Genomic DNA, 18,701 nt, shown 5'->3' on the forward strand with positions numbered 1-18,701 from the left:
AAAAAGTGGATGGGCTAAAAGTTACACAACAACACAGAACAACACAGAGCTACAGCAGACTGTTGGCTTCACACACCTCCCTCGCCCTTAGATCAGGACGAGGAGGAGGAGGGCAATGAATTAGACCTCCACCACATTGATCTCTTTATTGCTCTGTTAGCTACTACAACCCACAAACCATGAAGTGTGGTCTTACATGACGGGTGTGGCTGACTAGTCGTCCAAAGTCTACTGTGATTGGATGAACTTTTGTCAATGCCCTGAGTGCAGGATGAGTCATCAAACGTTTGAAATGGTTTATCTGGTTTTACAGAAAGAGAAACGACAGTATTAAAACCAGGAAATGTAACTTTCATTTCATGGGTACCTTAATTGGCAACAATTTTGAAAATTGAAAAGTTGTTTTACTCATTTTCTAAACAGAAAAGCCAAACATTTGCTGGTTTTATGCTTGCTTGTGTTTTTGTCGAAGACAGTCATTTTCAAGTACAGAATCAATTTCACATTTACGTTTTTTTTTCCCTCATTTCTTTACGTCAATTTGAATTGTATAAATGAAAATAATAATAATAGTAATAACAATAATAATGAAAATAATGTTCTCTTTGGGGTAAAGCAGAACAGCTTGGTACATTCAGTGTCAGTACTGCTGTCTCCCTCTCCTCTGTGGTCGTCTTGTCTGTGTGTCGCTGTCACCGTCATGGCGATCCCATTTCGTCCCACCGAACTCGTTTGCTTCTTCGCCCAAATAGGATTCAGAAGGTTGATCAAAACAGGAATTGTCAGAGTCTGAGTCCATCAATCTCCACGGCTTGCGCAACTGTAGACTCTTTCGTCAACACCGGCCTTTTTGTGCGGTTCACAAGCTGCTACATTTCTGTGAACATCTTCTTCCACTTCTCAGCTGATCGTCTTCTTTGTTTGTTTTTGACATGGCAGTGCCGGTCTATTTAACAAGATGCGTAACTAATCTTATAAAAGTGGAAACACGGATTGCTGGAATATCTCGTCAGTGGCAGGGAAGCGTTCTGTCATACATGATTGAAAGTCTGGTCAGTGCCGGGAAAAGTGTTAAACGTGAGAATTTGATGCTTTTCTTTGTCATGCATGATGATAACAGAAACAGTTCTCCATTTTTTTGACTGTTGGTCAGATATAATGACCATTTGAAGATGTCACCTTGGGATTTGGGACGTTCCACGGGGCATGTTTCACTATTTTCTGACATTTTATTGACAAAACGATCTACCTAGAAAATAATGGGCAGGATGGAGCAGGTTCTTCCACCGCAGAACAGAATGTTCAGATGTTAGTGCTAATCAACATTCATGTGAATTTGCTGTCAGGCTGTCACTGCAGTCTCACTACAGTGTGTATATATGTGTGTGTGTGTGTGTGTACATGCTCAGGGATGAACCTGAGGCAGAGAATAATGATGATAGAAATGGGCTGGAAGTGGAAAACTAAGATGTTAATTGTTATTTTTGTCATAAATTAATGTCCTCCTGTTGTTTTGTTGATGTGCCTGGAGGTGTGTGTGTGTGTGTGTGTGTGTGTGTGTGTGTGTGTGTGTGTGTGTGTGTGTGTGTGAGTGAGTGAGTGAATGTATGCTGACTTCAAGAAACCAGCTCCAACTTTCTCTCCATATCTCTCTTGTTTTCCTTCCAGTTGTCATAGCAACCTCTTGGCCTTTTTAGCATAAGTTACACCGAGGGTCGCCGATGATGCACATTGCCATAGTTACTGGGGCTTTGTTAATGAGATTTGGTGCTTCCGGCATTATGTAAGATGTGTGACATTTACCTACAGTCAGCGACACTCTGCTGGAGTGCGCATTCACTGAGATATTGATGGGTAATTGATGCATACACAGAGGAGAGTGTGTGGGGAGGTGGGGGATGCCTTCAGCAGAGCTGCTGTCAGTAAATGCCTCGGGGACTGAAGGTGGATTCGCTCGCTCTCTCTCTCTGTAGAAGCCTCTGGTGTAGGAATTGATTTATGGCTCAGGGTGGGATTTAACATGTTGATTGTTTTATTTCCTCTGCACAGTTTGACATCATATATCCTAAGTAATTATTTTTATACATTAGTGTAATCATTTTTCTTTTATGTCAGAGGAAATATATCTGATTATTATGCTTGTTCCATGGGGTTAGATAACGTGACAGTAAATTCTGTCACATGTGCTTGTGTATTTCTTGGGCTTTTAGTTTGCTTGTTAAACCAAAAACAGACATTTCTCTCTGTTGTTTCATCCATGAGAAGTCCCTCATTTGATTCTCCAGATTTACTGCATCACAATGTATATCTGTTGCAGCATGAATGGGATTTGATTGAATATGAATATGGAGTGCTGGATTAAGTAAGAACTAATTATGTCACGTCAGTTGGGATAGAGTCTGGTTTGGTATGGACTTGCTCCAGAAAGGCAATGGAGGCAGCCCAGATCTTTTTAAAATTGTACAACTTGTCCTTCAGAGCACATCCAGTTCTCTGACAGTGGAGTGTTTGACAAGTTGTTAACCCAGTGCCATACTGAGGGGGTTTCTAGTGTTTTCGAGTGCTGGAGCAGAACTTTCTTTGCAGTTAAGAGACCATAGGCAATAACTTGTCTTTGAGGCTTCCTTAATGTGTCCAAGGCTTCTGTTGTGCCAAGGATGATCAGTTCAAGGGTCAGAATGCAATATCAGACCCACCGCTTTGTTACAGATGCTGGTGAAGCAGGCCAAACTATGTAACACGTTGCCCTTTATTCTGTGATTATTCTAAATATCACAAATATCACCGTTTCTGTTTGTGATATTCATTTACAGGATGTCAAGGCACAGCCGGGGGGAGGAAGAGGTGTGTTTTGATCACCTCAGAATTGCATGTCTGCTTTTTGCAGATGATGTGGTTCTGTAAACTCATCACACTGTGACCTCCAGCGTGCACTAGGGCGGATTGCAGCCGAGTGCGAAGAGGTCAGGATGAGAGTCAGCTCCTCTGACTCTGAGGCCATGGTTCTCTGCTGGAAACCAGTGGATTGGGAGAGAGTTACTGCCCCAAGTGAGGGAGTTCAGCATCTCAGGGTCTTGTCCACGTGTGAGGGTAGAATGGAGCGTGAGATGGATCATTGGTTTGGCATGGCGTCTGTGCCACATTGTTGTGGTGAAGAGGGAGCTGAGCCACAAGGCAAAGCTTTTGGTTCACTGCTCCATCTTCGTCCCAACCCTCACCTATGGTCATGAGCTCTGGGTGAAAGAATGATGTCGCAGATACAAGCAGCTGAAATGAGTTTGCTCCGTGGGGTGTCTGGGCTCAGCCTTAGAGATAGGGTGAGGAGCTCGGACATCTGGAGGGAGCTCGGAGTAGAGCCGCTGCTCCTTCATGTTGAGGTGGTTCAACATCTGATCAGGATCCTCCAGTTAGAGGTGTTGCGGGCATGTCCAGCTGGTAGGAGGCCCTGGGGCAGACCCAGAACACGCTGGAGGGATTATGTATCTCGTCTCACCTGTGAAGTCTCAGGATCCCTCAGGAGGAGCTGGAAAGCGTTGCTGGGGAGAGGGGCATCTGGAATACTTTGCTCAGCCTGCTGCCCCTGTGACCTGGCTCAGGCTTTGAAATGTAATGTTCATTGTTAAAAAGCAGTTCCCATCATAGATAGGGGCAACAAAAAAGAGAATGTTTATTGTATAAGATCAACGTTTCGATCACATAGATCTTAAAGATCTATACTATCAAAACGTTGATCTTATACAATAAACATTTGAGGAGCTACAACAGTGTGCGGACTTCACCCCTTTTTTTTTTAAAAAAAAAAGTCTGTTTGCTTGTTAGTCCTGCAGCACCTGTAATATCTTGGATGTGCGTGCTCTCCCCAACAAAACACAGAGTGCCCTCAAGTTCACTTCATCTGTTTCCAGACACAGCTATTGTTCCCTGTTGCTTCACTATCAGCTGTCTCTACTGGCATCAGAAACTATTCAAAGAAGAAAGAACTGCCCACACTCATCAATCACAGTTCTTGCTGTCTCCATGTGGTATCTCTGTTACCACCAGACTGTGATTATATTTTTGTTAAAGTGAACATGAGCTCCATTGGTGCTGAAGAGCCTCAAATTGTCTCTGCATCATACAGAGGCTGCGTGTGGAGATATTGCAGCTACTGAAATGTCCTATATTGAGTTTTGTTTTTTGTTGTTAAGCCACCAGGCTACATAAAAGAAAGGCTATTTGTTTCAGCACCTGAAGATGATAATTTCTCTATAAACTAGACATATCTGTTGATCTCTACGATAATTAGGTAGCTCACTGAGAAAAATGAGGCATTCTTGTTGTGTTGTTTTGCCAGTGTTGTTGCAGCTCTTCCTGGTTGCTGATAATGGCCACTGAGGTTCCTGAATGCCTCTTAAATTTGGTGCAGATGTTTTTCACTCGTGAAAAATGTGTAAAATTGTTTTTTTATATAATCATTAAGTAATGTAGAGGCAGTCGTTCATTCTTTGATCTCCTGGTATTTTGACTGCGTAGCTTTACCCTTTTTAATTCTGGCATTGATCAAAAGTCTGCCTCATCCCAAACTTGCTAAACTCCCAACAGCGAGAGTTTTAAAGGAGCTCTGTGTGATATTCAGAGCTTTATACTGCAGCAAGCAACTATTTTGTCAATAAAGATATAGTGGAGTAGTGATGTCCTGGTCAGAGAATGAAGCCGCGCTCCTTCTGCATGTGTTGTGTTCCAAGCTCCTCTGTTCTTTGCTTTGGTAGTTGGTGTAGTGCTGCGTATGTGTTCGTGCATGTGAGTCTCAGCGTGTGTCCCACTGGCTAGCTAATCGCTGATGCTCTGCACTGTGCTCATACTGTGATAACCAGTGATGATGTCATGGAAGATTGTCAGTAAGCACTCAAACACACACAGAATAATGTAACACTGACAGTTTAAAGAATTAAGTTATTATTATTGTTATATAACTGTAATAATACAGAGACAAACCCAGAGGTCAAGAGGAACGAAGCGTGTCTGTGAATAGAATAGAAAGGCTTCATTGTCATTATACACTGTACAACAAAATGAAAAAAGATTCAGCCTTCAGCATTCAGACATCCTCAGCAGCTCAGTAAACATACATTCATTCAAGTGCAAATAGCAATGTTATGTCAGTATAGAGGAATGGAAATGTAATGAGAAGAATTAAGTTAAAAGCCTTTATTCAAAAACATGGCTGCTTACATTAAAGCCGCTCCAAGGAACTTTTAACTGGATATGCAAAAGTCTCTTGTTTCTGCTGATGTCTGTGCGTGACCTACAACAGCAAATGAGACCATCGGTGTGAAGATAAGCTATTTCTATATAGTGTATATCCATACCTTTAGGAAACTGTCTCCGGGTCCGCCCCAGGTCGCTTCCAGGACGAAACGATTTACGGCACTCAGACGGCACACGTCATCTTACCTAGCTGCTTACATTTATAGTGACTCTGATAAATAGTCGCTATTCCTCCTCCTCGACCCGACGTCCGCGGGGAGTTAAAATAGCAGCAATCATCGGGTGAAAGTTCTGTGAAAGCACTGGACTCACCAACAGTCAGCCACGTCTCAGTCACACAGAGGAAATCCAATCCTCGGGAAGTCAGGAAATCCTTCAGGATAAACGGTTTGTTCGCTAGCGATCTAGCATTTACCAGCCCAATCCTGGCAGGAGCCGGCGGGTCCACGGCGTTAGCTGTCTTGGGAGGGGGGCAAAGTTTTCCCGTCTTGTTGTTTCATTCATCCCCAAAACAAACACGTGCGAGCCAGGTAAGCGTCTTTACGACAAAACGCGCTAGAGCTCATGGGAAATGTAGGGTCCACAGGGTCGCCAAAATCAACTCAAATGAAAGTTCCTTGTAGGGGCTTTAAGTTAAAAAGCCTTTATTCAAGAACATGGCTGCTTACATTAAAACACCGACCAGTTTCGATGCTAAGGTCTTCATCAGGGTGCAAAAGGTGCACAGGAGTCAGGCAGAATGTTTTATAAGCTTGGTAGGGGGGATCACCCAATCCCCTCGGTCAGCCTTTTAATGTAAGCAGCCATGTTTTTTGAATAAAGCCTTTTATAATGAAATTCAAATGCATTTGTTCCTGCTCCACGCATGAGTGCATGAAGTTCATTTGTGCATCATGTGCTGACCCTTTTTCTTCAAGAGCACCTGCGGTTTTTTTCTTGAGTCTCATATGATAAAGACAGTCCTCGAGTACACTACTACCTCTCTCTCCCCGAAATGAAAATGTAATATTGCACAACTGTAGACCTTCTGACCAGAGACATATGATTTCATACGACTTGTTGTCCAGTCTTTAACTAACAATCATGTACCTTCAGTATGACCTGTTTTCAGACCTGTTTGCAGAGTGCACTGTAATCAGTGTAAAACATGATGAGCTAAAGTTGTTATATCGGTTTAATTTCACATTAAATTGACAATCTTGTTACTTAATCTTTAGTCTACTTTTACCTGACCCACGGTGGTGGAAAGACGTCTTTGCAGAGTCGTACTGCCCAGCCTTTGGTTCTGTCGCCATTGTTAGCACTGTCAGCCTTATTAGGCTGCGTTCCACTTTCCTCTGAAGGTGGAGCTAGTAATGATGCCACACCTGACTTTACTGCCTTCCAGTATAATAAGCTGGAAAAACATTGACTACGTTTACATGCACACCATATTCCTGTATTATTCGGAATATCCTCAATTTTCCAGTTGCACACGAGTCATGTAAACACGTACATAACCCGATTAAGGTCATATTCCGGTTGGAGAATATTCCGAATAAGACCCCTGGCATATGCCTGTTTTAACCAGAATATTGTGACATGTATACGTCTTAATCGGAAAATTCCCCGTACCGGAATATTCAGTAACATCTGCTCATGCTCGATTTCGCAAGAAATCCTGTGTTGTCGGTGTTGTTATGGTTACGGTGAGCAGGGAGAACAGCAGAACTGGCTTTGTACCTTCATCCACAGACTGCAGGGGGCTCTAGCTAGCGTGAACGGCATAAGCTGGAAGGAAAGGTCCATACACTCGTTCGCCTTTTCTTCTGACTCTCGTCTTCCGTTGTTGAGGACAAAACGGATCAGCAGGAGTGTTGCAGTTAAGTCGTGGTGCAAAAGCGCAAGTAGGACAACACAGGGGTACGTGGGAAACAAACATTACAGCTTCTGTTCATTGTAAACACAACTTCTTCTTCTTCTTCTTCTTCTTCTTCTGTATGTCCAGCAGACCAGATGTCTATAGGCGTATTGCTATTGCATTAAATAAGAGCCTTTCTGGTAGGCCATCAGCCCGGGGTCTTTTCTGGAATACGCTGAAACACGGGAATATGTCAATTAACATGTAAATGGAATATTCCAGTTGCTGCAGCGCATATAAACACCTTATTCGGAATATTACCTTAACCAGAATATTGACTGTAATCGGAATATGGTGTGCATGTAAACATAGTCAATGTTGTTAGCAATACCAGTTCTATCTAGGTCAGCCATTGTTAGCAATACTAGATGATAACAGTGCATTATGCTGCATTTTGTGCACACCAATACTGAAGCAACATGTCCACAGACAGAAATTGGACAGGACTGTGTGTATGGCTGTTTTAGTGAGACACAAATGAGACAGAAGAGCTAATGAACAGTACGCTTTCACTACTGTTGATGCACGGAGCAGCCATCTTTGATTTTGAGGTCGGGTTGGTTACGTTCCTCCAACTTTCCAAATCAGAAATCCAACTCATGGTGACATTTCTGACAGGACACTGACAGGCTTCATTTTCCAGTGCCAGTGGAACACAACATTACCACCATTTGCTGCTAGCTGTCAGCTCAGCCACCTCCACTTTGAGACGTGTGTGCAGACAATCCTGGCTCAAGCTCTTCTTCATAGATATGCTCTAAATGTCGCATACAGCTCCTTTAGAGTGCGCCACCACACCACTCAAAGCCTAATGGCACCTTGTTAACCTGTTCACATGTTGGGTATTGCGTCTATTGAACCTGTTGCAGTCAAGGTCTGGAGTATGGCGGACAGTATACACTGGGTCTCTTTATTGAAACCTCACTTTTCACACTATACTGTACACACTGTACGCCCCTCTGTTTCTGCCTGTGTTATGGACAGCATAAATAAGGAAAGAGCAGAGGCGAGAAGAGCAAATTCAGGACTGAAAAGAGCAAAATGAAAAAGAACATTGAGGAGCGTGAGCGGTCAGACAAAGACGAGCGGTGAGAGTGACTGAAAGCAGAAAATCAGTCAGTATTTCTCAGACGTTCTTTGAGTTTTTTCTCACACATACCGTACATCACAGTACATACTGTTCATAATGCTCTGCTGCTGGTCCTGTCTCTGACAGACATACTGATGTAAGCCAGCATGAAGGAGAGCGACAAAAGACAGTCAGATAATGACAAATTAAATTTGATGGTAATTAGCTTGCAGTGGGTGAGACATGAGATTGGCAGGTCACCACAGAGGAATGCAAATTAGGAGATGGAAGTAAATTAGGAAATCTCTTATACATTAATCTGCGCATGACTGGTAAAGAAAAGGAAGAATGAGAAAGTGTGTTCAGAGAGATTAAAGCTGCCGAGAGACTTATAGCGAGACAAACAAAAGAGAAAGGATGGTGGGTGGAAGTGTGAGACAGAGGGAGAGGAAAAAGTGATGGAAGTGAAGAAAGAGAGAAGGGAAAACAGGCAGAGAAATATTTGGCATTTTATCTCCCGTTAATTAAATGTATCACGTTGTCAGTCAGAGAGATTGAGAGAGCGATTGACAGGGACAGGGGAGGGGAAGAGAGAGGCGAGAGGAGGCAGAAACTGTTAAAATTATAATTAATCCGTTAATTAAGCCGTTGTTCAAAGAGAGATGGATTGACAGGGACGAGCGAGATGAGGAATATTGGCAAAGAGAGGACCAGACAGTGAGAGAGGACGGGGAGCATGAGTGGTGGAGAGACCCTGTGGGCGGATGTGAGAGAGAAAGAGAGATGTGATGAAAGAGACCCGAGGGAACGAGGGAAGGGGGGGGAGGAGAGAGAAAGCAGTTGGAAGTCAGGAAAGTGGACTGGAGGGGAAGAACAGACGGAGAAGGAGTGCACTTACATATTTCATTTCACCCAAGCCCATTTATATTGAATTAAAGCTAAGAGAGATGGACGACCAGGAGAGGAACAAAGGTGAGGACGGAGAATAACAAAGCAGATAGAGAGAGGCCGACACAGAGGGGGGGGGGCAGAGAAAAGCTTTGCAGCAGCTAATTCTGTTGCCGTGGCGACGATTTAGCATCAGGGCCGACAGGGTTGTTACATAAGAGCGGCCAGCAGCATCCTTTATTACGTTTATACACACAAACATGCACACAGCGACAGTGTCCTCATCAGCCAGGCACCGCTGTGTGTGTGTGTGTGTGTGTGAGAGAGGGTTGTAACTGTGGGGGCATTTAAACACACTGTACACACACACACACTGCCTCACAGCACAGATGAAGTTAAAATTTCATAACGCAGGTTTCATCCTCTAATCTCCAGTTCCTGGTCACAGATCTGCTGCTTTAATCCCTGTGATTAATTACAGTCATGGTTCAGATAAACAGTAATAATAATATTCCAGCTGGAAATGCGAAACATTTGAAGCACACACTGTCGCCCTCAGCAGAGATACGGATGAGCCGGAGTCTTAAATGGATCAGCAGTGGGCTGATATGAGGAAGCAAAACTTGATTAAAAGCGACTGTTTGTCTTGAAGCCTGTTGATGACATGATGCAGGACAGAAGGCATTCATCACACAAGTATCTCCACAGTGTTTCCCCACAGTCTGACCTTTCTTTATTGTTAACAGGTGCATCGTCAGTGTGCTATCACAGTGTGTGTTATCATTAACATTACTAGTAGCACACGTCCATTTTTCAGTTCAGCTAAGAAACCATTTACAGATAAAACAGACTGAATCACAGTGTGTGTTTACAGTAACTTCAGGGAGGAAACGCTGCCTCAGTAAAGGTCCTAGGCTGCTGTGAAACTGCAACAAAAGAAGTTGATCTTGGGTGCGTTGGTACATTGGACAACCGGCAGAGGAGGTAGTCAATGACTGAAACGTTTGCTGCTGTTTTTATTCACGTTTTTATCATTTTTTGCACTTTGAGCACCCCTTCATTATTATGTTCTAAATAAATCAACTTTTTTGCTTTGAAGTCAGCCTGTGAAACTTTTTGGCCCTCCTGAATAAATCAATATCAGAGATGGTCACTGCATGATACGGCTTCAATCTGGAGTGTGGTATTACACCCCTGCCCCTTGTCTTCTGTGTGATTAACAAAGGAGGCGTCCTTATTTGAATATAATCTCATTGTTTCCTCTATAATTGTACAAGAATGGGAACCCCCCCACCAGGCCACAAATATATATTTAATCAGGTGAACTGCAGCAGCGCACTGCCATGAATCCACGAAGTGCCTCTGGGCAGCTCATATGTCCTAAATAACAGCAGGACTGTTGACTGCCTGTTATCTGAACTGCTGAAATCAGTTTATTAATTGCCAGCTAATGTGGTAAATAATTCATGGGTTTGAGTAATTTTTAATGGTATACTGTGCAGGATTGTCTTACTGTACTCACCAGTGGAAGTGAAAGTGAAAGCAAACCCCACATTCACTCTTGTTCAGCCCTTTTGCTCTATATTGACGTTTTCTCAGCGCTGTGTAGCTTTAATGCCTCCTGCTCACAGTCTGGCACCTGCTCACTAGTCTTGTAATAAACCTCACCTGAGCACTTGGGGGCCACACGCCTTTAAACACATTAAACATAGATAATAAGAACAGGCTGAGTCTCTGCAGATAAACACATTGAGACTGGGTCAGAAGTAATGATTGAGAGGGATTACTCTTGTACTTTTGTCCTGCGAAGTCTATCTTTAAGGAAAAAGTGAACCAGATTTTCTAGGGCTGTAGTCTCCTGGTCGACTAGTGGATTATCTGGTCGCTGTGCTCTCGTCCGACCAAATTCTCATTGGTCGAATAATCGCCGTGTTTCTTTCATAAGGAGAAAAGTGCTACATCAACAGCTTTCCAGGATTAATCCATTATTTCCTGCAGCGGGGGGGACAGGCTAAGTTACCTGTGAAAATGTTTTCAAAACACCCCGTTGTTGACAGAAAGTTGGACTCGCCCACCCTCACGCTCAGCGTCACAGTGACGCAGACCTCCTGTCTGTCTCTGTAAGCTGAAACCATTTCCCTCAGTGGAAACAAAGCTTTGATTTACTTTAATTTCACAGATAAGAAACAATAAATTGTGAAGACAATAAAGCCTCCACTAAAATAGCATTTTAAGTCCTGTGTGTGATTTATCCTGGCTTCATATGAGTAGAGGAAATCTCTGCTAGCTGCTAGGCTAATTTATACAATGTGAAATGCCATAGGCTTGTGCTAATAACGTTAGCATGTTGTATTTGCTTGGAAAACGTGTTTAGTATCAGACAGTTGTTTTGTCAGTGAACCTTGTGAGCTGTAATGGAGCTGAATTTTGTAACATTACCTTTGTTAAATGTTGCTGTTGCCCCTGGCTTCATATGAGAAGAGGAAAAGATCGCTAGCTGCTAGGCTAATTTATACAATGTAAAATGCCATAGGCTTGTGCTAATAACGTTAGCATGTTGTATTTGTGGGGAAAATGTGTCCAGATAAAGACAAGTGTTTGTCTGTGAATGCTGCGAGTTATAGTGAAGCTGATTTGTGTTTGAAACTGTCTCTATTAAGCCATGTTTAATGTGTGTTTAATGTGTGTTTAATGTGTGTTTTGAATCAACTATATAAATAAAGTTTGATTTGAACTAAACTTTACACCTCTTAACACAGTCCTCCACCGCTGTCTAGTGTTTTGGAGGTGTAACTGCAGAGTGACACAGACACACCACCGCACAAGTAAAAATAACGTGCAGATCCCCCCCCCCCCCACCCCTCCCACGACTAATCGATTAGTTGAAGATTATGTGCGACTTTAGTCGACCAAGATTTTCTTTGGTTGACTACAGCCCTAAAATTCTCTGATTCCAGCTTTTGTGTTGTAAATTAATGGGTATTTTTGGGTTGTGGACAAAACAAAACAAGCGTTGGGAAACACTGATCGACATCTTTCACCGTTTCCTGACATTTTATAGAGCAAAAAACAAATTTATCAAGAAAAGAATTGACAGATTAATTAAAGTAATTGTCAGTTGCAGCCATAGTGGTGAACGACATGCTAATGTGCTGATGGATTTAGTGTTTGTGTGTTTTTAACTGAGCTAGACAGAGAATATTTGGGTTTGCCCTCATTGTTCTCTGTGAATTTAGCTGGAAAAATGATTACAGCCAACAGGCGGTGCATTTTATGTGTAGTGAGCACTGTGCTGGACTCAAAAATAGCCTTTTAAATGCTACATTGCTTGTCAGCAACCGGTCACACGGAAATTTAGGAGGCAATGTGGCCGTGTGTGCTCTAATTAACCTGGAATGCAGTTAACAAAGCACTCATAATTTAGTTTAAATGAAAATCTGGTCAGCGCTTAGCTCAGAGCACGGCTGAGAACATACAGCTGAGGCTCGATTTAGTTTTGCACTATGAAAGGTGAGCCTAGTGTGACGATGTAGAGCTGAGGCTGAGAAAGATACTCACTGTATGGAGAGTAAATATGGCCTTCACTATCACACCACCCTTGAGCTTTGACATTTATGCCCCACTAGTGGAAGGGACCAGACGTGTGAAGTCATTTTTCAGCCATCCATCAAGATGACTGAAGCCTCACAGGGTCACTGAGTTGGGTTCAGACTCTTAGTCTTGCAAGGTTTTATTTAGTCAAGCATGTAGAGTTATACTGCATTATTATCTTTATATCTTTCATTACTCCTTAAGTATCCCCATGAGTGGAGTCGCTGCAGGAGAGCAGAGTGATGCATGAATGAGCGCGTATGTCCGTCAGGGAGAGGGGGCGATGAGCTGTACACACGACACTAACTCACACCAGGGAGCTGAACCAACAGTCCAGCAGCACGACCGCAGTCTTGTAGTGCTGCCCAGAGACGAGCAGATGATGAGCTCCAACAAGGATCGCAGTAACTCAAATATTTTTCTGACACAAGCACTTTGCAGAGGCACCTCGTACTTGCATAACCAGACTCTACAATCTATTACAGGCGGAGAGGTGACGGGAGAAAGAGCTTTCACTCACAGGTTTAATGTAATATTCACAAACATGGGCGGCACGGTGGTGTGGTGGTTAGCACTCTCGCCTCACAGCAAGAGGGTTGCCAGTTCGATCCCGGGCGTGGGAGCCCTTCTGTGTGGAGTTTGCATGTTCTCCCCGTGTCAGTGTGGGTTTCCTCCAGGTGCTCCGGCTTCCTCCCACAGTCCAAAGACATGCAGGTTAATTGGTGACTCTAAATTGTCCATAGGTGTGAATGTGAGTGTGAATGGTTGTCTGTCTCTATGTGTCAGCCCTGTGATAGTCTGGCGACCTGTCCAGGGTGAACCCTGCCTCTCACCCAGTGTCAGCTGGGATAGGCTCCACCCCCCCCGCGACCCTCAAGAGGATGAAGCGGTTGAATGAATGAATGAATTCACAAACATTAATTTGTCTCGGAGAGGGAGAGAGCAGCAGTGTGAACGGGTGGCTCATAACTGAAGTCTCTTCTGTTAGTTACTTTGGAGTCTGCTGCACATGTGCACACATTGGCAGGGACTAAAGAAGAGAGTAGGATAGAGGGAGGCAGAAATACACAGACAAAGAGAGGGTGTGTGTGTGTGTGTGTGTGTGTGTGTGTGTGTGAGAGAGAGAGAGATTAAAAGGATGGACTAAAAGGTTATCTCATCCCCTGATGATGCTCTTGTACTGAGTGGGGTCATTTAACCTCAGACAAAAGAGAGGAGTGGGGAGTGTTAAGAGAGAGGGAGAGACATGGGAGAGGGAGGGCAGGCAGAGGAGGCTACAATGAAAGAGAGGAGAGATAAAGGGGATGAGGAAGAGGAAGATAGAAAATGGGATTAGTTCTCGCCTGTCTCAGTTTCACTCTTTCATTTATTTCTCCCCCGTTCCTCGTCTTATCCAGTCCGCTCCCTTTTTGTGCTTTCATCTCCTAGTTGGCATGACACTTTGCTTAATTTTGAAGTTCAGAGACAAGCGCTACGCCTGCTGCGTGAGTGCTTATGGAAGCTGTGATGTGTAGTTACAGCTACGACATGCCTGTACAGTATACAGCCACGCAGGCAGCTCTTTGAAGTTGTATTTATGCAGAGAGCTCTAAGCTAAATGTGACGATCAGCACGCCCACTAGGGCACTACTCAAGTACTTGATTGGACGTCAGCGTTGTTCAACATAATAAAATAATACCTTTATTTTTCAGAGTGTGTGTTTGCAGTGAGAATTAATCACAATGCAACTTTTCTGCTGTTTACACCCATCCCTGGGACGTGCTATTATGGGTCCCACTGCGTGCTGTAATTTGTCAGTGCTCGTCCCATCGATGCATCAAAGTCAGATGCAGTCAGGATCAGTAGCTAGTGCTAGCCAATCTCACAGGACTTTCACGCAGGAGACTGGTGCTTGGGTTCTTTGTGAGTCAGCACTGGTTTATTATTTTTAGACTTACAAACCACCCAGTGACGTCCTTACACTGTCCTTCCTGCTAATCAATCTACTGGTTATTTATTTCCCAGTAATCAGTATCTAGTCCCTGCCATGTTGAGGCAGAGGGTGCTGTCTGTAGCTCTGGTTGAGGGTGAGAGGCTGTCAGCAGATAAACAGAGATCTGTGTGGGTACATGAGACCCTAAAAAAGAGGCTGGATCATGGGGAGTACCACCAGTTGGTCCAGGAGCTTCTCCTCCATCATGGACGTTTACAGGCAGATTTTAGGACGACTCAGGGGCAGTTTGACAACCTGCTGTCTATCATCAGGCCGTATAGCTCTGGGTATCCAGCAACCACTACCACCAGTTTCTCCTCCATTGTTTACCAACTGTAGACTTGTTGTCATGACCACCACAGAAGCCCCGCCTCTCAAATCTTCTGATTGGACAATGGGAAAAAAGATGACTGAAGAAGAGATGATGTGGGGCGCTTTTCCACAGTTTAAGTTTAACCAGCTCGAGGAGTTTGGAGTGCTCCAGGTGCCTAGAGCGCAGAAACACGAGGCACGTAGCAACGTTACAAACAGCTGCCTCCAGTTCTCAAACGCTCTCTCTGTGATCTGGGCCTTAAGCTTCTAAAAAGTCGCGTATATAGTACACACTCAGCACTAACGAAGCTAGCAGCTAGCTCCGGCCTCTCATCCAAATATTGTCACTTCTGGCTCCAAATTACAAGATGGTGAGGGCCAAAATCCCAGAGCTTCAGAATGGGAGCCCACAAACTAACGGGTGACGTCAAAGTAGATACATCCTTTATTGTACAGTCTTTGTTTCACATGTACTTGTTTTCTTTTGTTGCTGCCTCTTAGCCAGGACTCCCTTAAAAAACACTTTTAATCTCAGTAGAACTGTTCTGGTTAAATAAAGGTTAAATAAATGCTGCGATGAAATTAACTCAGTCTGTGGTCTGTTTCATTTTAAATGACCTGCTGCGCCTGGACAGTGTTCTGAAAAAGAAGTGTTTCATTGGTTCTCCCACTGCAGCAGAGGGGCTGTTCTCCACCGCTGGAGATATATAGTCATTACGTCTCCAGCGGTGAACAGCCAGTTCTCTTTAGCGAGTGATGGTGGTCAGTGTACTACACTTTCATTTCAGTTTTCTCCGTACAGGCTGAAGACTGTAACTGTTTCCAAATTATTGCATCAGCATTTTTTCCCTCTGCTTTTATTCCTGTTGAGTCAGACAGAGACTTTCATCTTGACCAGTTAGGTTAACTGCCAGAAATGTTTCATGTTGCTGTTCAGTAAACAAACAAACAAAACACACACACAAGAGGATGATTTGACTCAAATGCAAGATAATCAAACAACTGCTCAAAATCAAAACCCTAAACATCATGGCGGGGTTAGAAAGACGTCAGTGGACCACTGGAGTCAGTAGGATTCTGTCTGAACTAAACTTCAGAGCAATCCATCCAGTAGTTGTTGGGATAGTTCAATAGTGCTGCTTGATTAAGTGTCTTTTAATCATCATTGTGACATGAACAGAAGTGATCAACACAGCAGCCCTGTACATGGGGCGCCTGCTCCATCCATCAAGCCACCGACGCCCCAGTAAGTCAAATATTTTTATTGACACTCACATCATGGTCTGAAATTAACTAATGCAGCTGATTTTCTGTTTGGCGAGTAAATCTCAGAAGGCTATCTGCCACACCTGTGGGTACATTTTTGTACCAGAACAGTCAGGTAATAGAAACCTATGCTGAGAGTCTCAGCATCAGGTGAAACCCCTTAAATTCAGAATGCTATACACGGCAACACACCTTCAAGAAACCCCTTAAAACACACCTCTTCAAAACTGCCTACAACGTCAAAAAAAAACTGTGTTCATCTTCTCTTGTTTTTTTCTTTTGTTTTGTTGCTCTTATTCTCTGTAAAGCATCTTTGAGTATCCACAAAAGTGCTATATTAATCCAGTGTATTATTATTATTATTATTATTATTATTAATATTGTTATGTAAACTAGGGCTTTCGTCAACCAAAGAAAATCTTGGTCGACTAAAGTTGCACATAATCTTCAACTAATCCATTAGTTGTGGGGAAAAAAAAAAAATCTGCACATTAAACACACATTAAACACACATTAAACATGGCTTAATAGAGACAGTTTCAAACACAAGTACACAAATCAGCTTCACTATAACTCGCAGCATTCACAGACAAACACTTGTCTTTATCTGGACACATTTTCCCCACAAATACAACATGCTAACGTTATTAGCACAAGCCTATGGCATTTTACATTGTATAAATTAGCCTAGCAGCTAGTGGACTTTTCCTCTTCTCATATGAAGCCAGGGACAACAGCAACATTTAACAAAGGTAACGTCACATAATTTGGCTCCATTACAGCTCACAAGGTTCACTGACAAAACAACTGTCTTATACTAAACACGTTTTCCAAACAAATACAACATGCTAACGTTATTAGCACAAACCTATGGCATTTTACATTGTATAAATTAGCCTAGTGACGACTGGAGATTTCCTCTGCTCATATGAAGCCAGGATAAATCACACACAAGACTTAAAATGCTATTTTAGTGGAGGCTTTATTGTCTTCACAATTTATTGTTTCTTATCTGTGAAATTAAAGTAAATCAAAGCTTTGTTTCCACTGAGGGAAATGGTTTCAGCTCACAGAGACAGACAGTTGAATATCATAACAACATCCAAATCATTTTTACATAGGCAGATTTTAAAAATTCTATTAAATAAAAAATGAAAGATCAAACTGTTATCAGCAAACTCCACAAGATTCTTGTCCACCAGATCCCTAAGTGCCTACTGCAGCATTCTTTAATAATTACATACTGTAGTTATACCCAATATGCATATATTTGGGCCAGTATAAATATACATGTTCAAAATAATTTATTTGATTTATTTATTCAGTGGATATAGGCTATATATATTCTGTTTTTATCACTGCCAAAAGCTTAATGACAAAACACAAGCAGTTAAAGACGAAGGCACCACCCGGAGAAAACTGAGGCCAGATGCACAAAGCCCCATTGATCAAGAGCAAAGCCTGTGTTTCCACAGACGTTGAGCTGTAAATCTCATGTTTAATGTTTGTAAATTAAGTATCATAAAACTGCACACATGCACAAGCCATAAATAGACATTAGTAGACGCCTGTTTAACCTTATTTGGATGTAAACCACATGTGTTCTGTTGTTGGTTTGACGCCGGTGACGTATTCCAACGACACTAAAGCAGTTTATTATTATTAAACTCGCACTGGAACTAAATCACGATGGTTGAAAACAAAGTTAAGGCTAACATTTCTCAATGACACTGTAATGTGCTGAGAAGATTTAGCCTCCACATGAAATGTCAGCCAAATTCACGCATACTCAGTACTAAATAAAAGTTTCCGTGTGGAAAGTGCCAATGCATTCTTTTTGTGTGTGTACGTCATCTTGCCTCGAGGCAGCTCCAGTGCATCTTTTGCCTCTCTCATCCCTTTGGTATCTTTAAATCATCACAGAGCAGGCAGCTTTCCAAGCAGTTATTTCTCGCTGCTATTTGGAGCAGTTTGTATGAGAAGTAGCTTTGTGTAGTTTTACAGCAAACAGTTGTTTGAGTCTGGCCAGAGAGAGAAGTCCTTTGAATTTAAGCCATGACACACACACGTGTGCACAGACAAGTTCAAAGTTGTCCTTCGATTTCTGGAAAATGGCCCGTTTGCATTTTAGTTTCTCTTTGAAAGGTAAAAGATATGAAGGATACCTTCCGTTGAGACCTGTGGAATTCCTTGAAGAATAAATTGAGGATTAAACGGAGGATCACAGTGTCTCTAATCCTCTGTTTCATTTATTAGTAATTTGGGAGAGGACTTACAGAGGTGTGATGGATTGGAAAGAAATGAGAGCGAGGCGGAGGGATGGATGAATTCAGAGAGGAGCAGACGGAGTGGGAAGGAGATAAAGAGTGTGAAAAGGAGAGAAGCAAAAAGAAGAAAGAAATTCTTTGAAGGTGAATCCGTTGAGGGAAAAAAGAACACAAAATACTTTCAGTGC

At 42.8% G+C, this 18,701-nt stretch overlaps 2 protein-coding genes across 4 annotated transcripts in view; one reads left to right on the top strand and one right to left on the bottom strand.

Moving 5' to 3' along the window:
- tmem244 (transmembrane protein 244) overlaps window positions 1–18,701 on the top strand; it is a 146,326-nt gene that overhangs the window by 18,922 nt on the left and 108,703 nt on the right. The gene's annotated exons all lie outside the window — the stretch shown is intronic.
- Window positions 11,134–18,701, bottom strand: part of tmem200a (transmembrane protein 200A) — a 93,248-nt gene continuing 85,680 nt past the window's right edge. The window contains exon 6 of the transcript XR_007450294.1: window positions 11,134–11,543. The gene's annotated coding sequence lies outside the window, so the exon portion shown is untranslated. The remainder of the gene's footprint in view (window positions 11,544–18,701) is intronic.

The sequence above is a fragment of the Epinephelus fuscoguttatus genome, linkage group LG11 (genome assembly GCF_011397635.1).
Source record: "Epinephelus fuscoguttatus linkage group LG11, E.fuscoguttatus.final_Chr_v1".
Taxonomy (NCBI): domain Eukaryota; kingdom Metazoa; phylum Chordata; class Actinopteri; order Perciformes; family Serranidae; genus Epinephelus; species Epinephelus fuscoguttatus.